Here is a 5,624-nt window from a genome sequence, read left to right on the forward strand (position 1 = left end):
TTCACTTGCGCTTAAATGGCCTAAATGTGTCACAAACGCCGTAAAAGTCTTAAAAACAAAAGTAAAAAAAATCCTTGACATTGACATGGAATAATTGAAGTACACAAGGGCGTTTTGGTCACATCAGTATTGAAAATTACTTAAAAGTTTGTGATTTCCTAAAGAATTCATAATTGTGTCTTTGACAATTAATTCTATGATTCTACACCTTATATTAAACTCATATTATATTTTTAATTTATAGGATCGTTTCTATTGCCTTTGATAAATGACAGCAACTTTGGCAAAATCCCAGTCTTCTAGAATTTCATTTAGCCGTAGAAGTGTGTTAAATAAGATAGAAAAGGGATGGGCTATTTATGTTGGAAACAATAATAAAGATCACCCAGACCAATGGACATTTTTACACCAAGTGTTACTGAATTTCAATAACTTTATTATCCGAAAGAGAATCATCATAGATTTGATTTTGTCAACGAATGGGGTATAAGCGTGATCCTCATTTACAAAAACAATACTAGATATTATTGCTGTCGTGCTGTATTTATTATTATTATTATTATTATTATTATTATTATTATTATTATTATTATATTATTATTATTATTATTATTATTATTATTATTATTATTATTATTATTATTATTATTATTGTAAATATAGGTGGTATTACCTTTGTTGTAAGTTTTGTGGTTATTAATGTTTTCATTTTATTTTTGTTTTCATTTCTTTTCTTTTCACTTTCATGCATGTTGTCATCATATTTCATGATTTATATATCAGCCAGGCGGAGGGTGTCGTGTCAATTGCATCCTGAGTTTGGCACTGACCCCGTGACTTTTTATTCTCTGTTTTCATCTGGCACTTCTCCATATCCTATTTTTCTCGTATTTATTGATACAACTGCCCGTTCCACACTTTTTCTGAATGTTATTCAGGCAGAAACGAACACAGTATCCTACTAAGGGGAATGCACTTAAATGTGACCCTTCGCCTCAAAACGGTATTAAGTCGGGTTGGTTAAGATGTTGAAAATTGAATTTAAAGCCAGAAATATCAGATTTGTGTTGAGTTTGTATGTTTTATTGAGGAGAATGGATACCATATTTTAGGGTGCTAATGCCAACAATTTATATTTTTGACCAGTTTAACATTAAATTCGGATTTTGAGCATGTGGCTCGTTCCGACATAATACCGTTTTGAGATGATGGGTCACAAATGTTTTCATAATTATCTAATTCAAAAGCTAAAACAGTACACAATAAAGAGATGATTTATAAAGTAAAAAATATCGTCTCCCAAAACAAATAGGACACATTTCGACTGTTTCCCGTTTAGCTAAGCACTTTGGCCAGGGTCAGGACAAAAAAAATATGAAAGAAAGCAACATGGAAAAGGAAATACAGAAGGGGTCTATTTCTCAGTTTGCATATTTGGAGGGGACGCTTTTCTATCGTTGCCATGTTTTGTAGGTACCACAAGAGACAATTTAATAATATCTAAAATTGATTTTTCTTACTATATTGATAAAGCATTTTGATAGTCATGGAACACACTTTTTAAATTTTGAAAATCCATACATGAATAAGAAATTGAGAGCAAATTCATCTTTCAAGAACTTTTTTGGTTGCCAATTGGTGTAAGAAACTGTTCCAACTTTGACGTCATGTAACTAACCACAAAAAGGTTTTATCATACTTGTGAAACACATTTCTAAAGCACAGTGACTAGATAAATAAAAAATAACAAGATTTGAACCAGACAAATTTTTTTTCCTAAATCTACAGTCTGTTGAAATTCCTCCAAAACACACGCGAAAGTAAATGTTTTGGCCTCCAGCATGGTGAAATAGCATATTCCATATACTATATTAACATAATGATCATACAAAATGACATTTAATTCACGTCAATGGGTAGAGGGTACTCCAGGGAAAAGGCCAATTTTTTTCAGTCATTTTCTTCAAATGGTCTTTGAAAAATAAAAAAAAGTGAACATCAGGAAACACGCAATTTTGCATGTTGGCAGAAAAATAGCTATAATCACGAGCAAAATGAGATCCTTAACCGAAAAGGGTGCAGTCAAATGTATTATTCCTATAATGGGGGATGATTTTTCCACTGTAAATCGTCTCTTTGTAAATTATAAGGAGGGTATCGATATAACGTTGGCAGTAGAGTGCTTTCCTCTTATACGGAATCATGCGCTTGTGCCCAGCAGGTGTGTCTTTTGTGCACTCAACCCCCGACCACCCCAAAGTCTTTAAGCGCCTTAAGGTCTATGACGCGTGACTGTATCCTGATTTCTGTGTTACTGAATGAAGTGCTACCCTTTAGATAGCACGCTAGTCTGAAATAAAGTACTTTCCGCCACACACACCCTAAAGACTTAGCCACCCGATTATTTATGAGTAACATCCTGCTTGAGAGGCGAGTATTGTACGAACTGAGGTATCGCAAATCTCACCAAAACTAAAATTGAAAAAAGAAACAACGAAGATCTCTTTATTTGCTTCTTTTCTCGTCTTAAAGTGGTGGGCATTCCTATGCAATTGTTTTAAAAACGACAATACACCATCGACCGTAAAAATCTACTTGAGTTCTAACGAGGTCAAACAATCATTTTGTCATAGCAACAACATGGCCGCCATGAGTGGAGAGTGTGTGTATAAATTCTTCCCTTGTTTTTTCTTTAGCAATAAATAAGCATCGGGAGATATTTTAAAAATTACATGTATAAATTGATAAAAACAAAACGTCGTTCAATGAAAACCAAGGCTAGAAAGTCATTCAAAAAAAAAAAAGATTACAGTTTAATAAAAACCGGAAAAATGAGGGGTTTATTTAGGCTGTTCCATCCTCAAAACATACCCACCTACCGACCAGAGTTATCAATTGAAAAAAAAACAATATTTATCGTGTATATTTTGTTTTAATTTGTCGAAAACTTAAACTATGAAGGTACTTTAATAAAATAGTCACGTGGTTTTCGTGAACTCTATTCTTTTTGTCAATTATTTGAGATCTCATTCTCACGACATTTTGATTGCTGTTAAAAACTACAATGGGGTGTAAAAAAAAAATCCGATAACACCCAAAGCTGAAAACAAGGATTTGGTGGGCTTTTTAAAAATGCGATACCTCGGCCATTAAAAAACCTTCATTAAAACAAAATGGTAGAATTAGAGATAAGTTGTTTGTCTTTTATATAGACTAGGTTCAAAATTTATATCAATAATGTGTCGGGATTTTTAGCTGCTGTAAAGTTTTAAAACGGCATTTTACAACATTTATCGCCCATTATTTATTTATGAAGTGGTATAGGAATAAAGGTGAAACCTTCCTCTTGAGGATGATACAAAATTTAGCTCTGTACGTTTTTTAATGGCCGAGGTAGTAATGGTTGATTGACCCGGTTTAAAATTAGTCGCAAAATCTATAGGTAATGAGTTTAGCGGAAGAGTAGCGTCCCTTGATTGGAAGTCGCGATCGGAAAAGTTATTAGAGAGAGAACGTCATGTTGGTTGTGCGGCATGAGACACTTCACCGAAAGCGAGGTCGAGAGAGACGCATGCGCAAAAACATTTTGACGTTCTCTTTGTAAGGTCACGTCCAATCAAGGGACGCTACTCTTCCGCTAATCTCATTCCCTATAGGTTTTTTTTCTGCCACAAAAATTACGTTTATTGTGATACCTATACAGAGTAAGGCGGATAGCTTAATTTGCCCGCCCGTTCTGCCATATCTCACAGACCAAGCTATCCAATCACTGCTGGGTCGACAAGGGGTCAGAAAATTATTTTTCGACTCACGCGACTCAATCTCGGTCCCTTTACGTGTGAATCGAGTGTTCTACCAACTGAGCTATCACTCCCCCCCCCCCCCCCCCCCCCCCCCCCTTTCTGAAAAGTCAAAAGCATGACTTGGACCATCGATCATCAAGTGGCAAGCGACTGCCCAAACATTCACCCAGTGACACCCGTCTCCTGGTTCTCCCTCTTGTCTTACTTCTACAATACTCTTCAACAGTCGTAACTTCCCTTCTTTCCTAATGACGCATGGTAACTTAGTAACACTGGCTCCAAACTATCGGAACAATGGCGGACGCCCGTATGAAATATTTCTCCGGCAAGCATAAAAGCGTATCCAGAGGAAAAAACCACCATAAATTTGATCATGTTTTGACTTTTACACATTCTGATCACAAGGCATATGAAAAGGGAATGAAAAGTTCTAGCCAGCATGAAGAATAAAAAGTAATGATTTTCTTTGTTTAGAACCAAGATGGCCGCCGTTGCCGGGTGGCGTGACATCAGACTACTGAATCCAATTAACAAACAAATTTAATTGCAGCGACATTTACCTGGGAAAATTATCATACGATTTTGTGATGAAACAAATCGTGACTTTGATATTTTTGACTAAAAGGTGTCCGGCAACAATGACAGTAAATCCTATTTCCCTTTATTGTTAACCCTTTAAGGGCAAAGTTGCATTCATGTCAATTCATCACCTCCAAACGTATTAACCTCGGAGGAAAATGGATATCAAAATTTGAACATGTTTTTGTTTTTTAAAGGGTTTTACGGCACTTGCGACACATAAGATGGTCAGCTCAGCGCCAGAAAAAAAGGAGAAAAAAACCTGATCTAGATAAAGATAACTTTAAAAAACGATGGCCCTGTCTCTAATTTTTCCTTTTCTCTCTAAAATATTAGGAAAGCTTGTTTTGAAACAATTACTGTCTCATCTTAAAAATAATTGTCTTGAAGAACAATTTCAGTCAGCTTATAGAAACGATATAACCTTCCAAAATGAAAACCGATACTTATACTTGCCTATTCACCGTCTAGCCAAATACTCGGGCAGTGTCCATGAGAAAAGTGAGTCATCCCGTTACAAGACAAATACAGAAAACAACTCAGAAAACAGACATAAGGGGAGTCAATAAACAGGAAGTGACCTCATGACCACCCAGATATAAGGGGACGCAATACACAGGAAGTGACCCCCTGACCACCCAGATATAAGGGGATGTAACACACAGCAAGTGACCTCCTGACCACCCAGACATAAGGGGATGCAAAACACAGGAAGTGACCTCCTGACCACCCAGACATAAGGGGATGCAATACACAGGAAGTGACCCCCTGACCACCCAGATATAAGGGGATGTAACACACAGCAAGTGACCTCCTGACCACCCAGACATAAGGGGATGCAAAACACAGCAAGTGACCTCCTGACCACCCAGATATAAGGGAATGCAATACACAGGAAGTGACCTCCTGACCACCCAGACATTAGGGGATGCAATACACAGGAAGTGACCTCCTGCCCACCCAGACATAAGGGGATGCAATACACAGGAAGTGACCTCCTGACCACCCAGACATAAGGGGATGCAATACACAGGAAGTGACCTCCTGACCACCCAGATATAAGGGGGTACAATACACAGGAAGTGACCTCCTGGCCACTGTAGGAAATCAAAAGACCTCATCCAGGAAAAAACTGAATATAATATATTCCAAAATTGGAAACTGATGTATAATCTAATGCGGTGAAATAGACATTGAACATTGACTGTAATATTATGTGAAGTAGAAAAATTTATATTTTAC

General features: G+C 36.7%; 1 protein-coding gene across 2 annotated transcripts in view; it reads right to left on the bottom strand.

The window, feature by feature from the left end:
* The window catches only part of LOC144976371 (sodium- and chloride-dependent betaine transporter-like), a 79,485-nt gene that overhangs the window by 60,399 nt on the left and 13,462 nt on the right, over positions 1 to 5,624 (bottom strand). The gene's annotated exons all lie outside the window — the stretch shown is intronic.

Source organism: Berghia stephanieae, chromosome 7 (assembly GCF_034508935.2).
Source record: "Berghia stephanieae isolate SIO BIC M18660-M18661 chromosome 7, UCSD_Bste_1.3, whole genome shotgun sequence".
NCBI classification, from domain to species: Eukaryota; Metazoa; Mollusca; class Gastropoda; order Nudibranchia; family Aeolidiidae; genus Berghia; species Berghia stephanieae.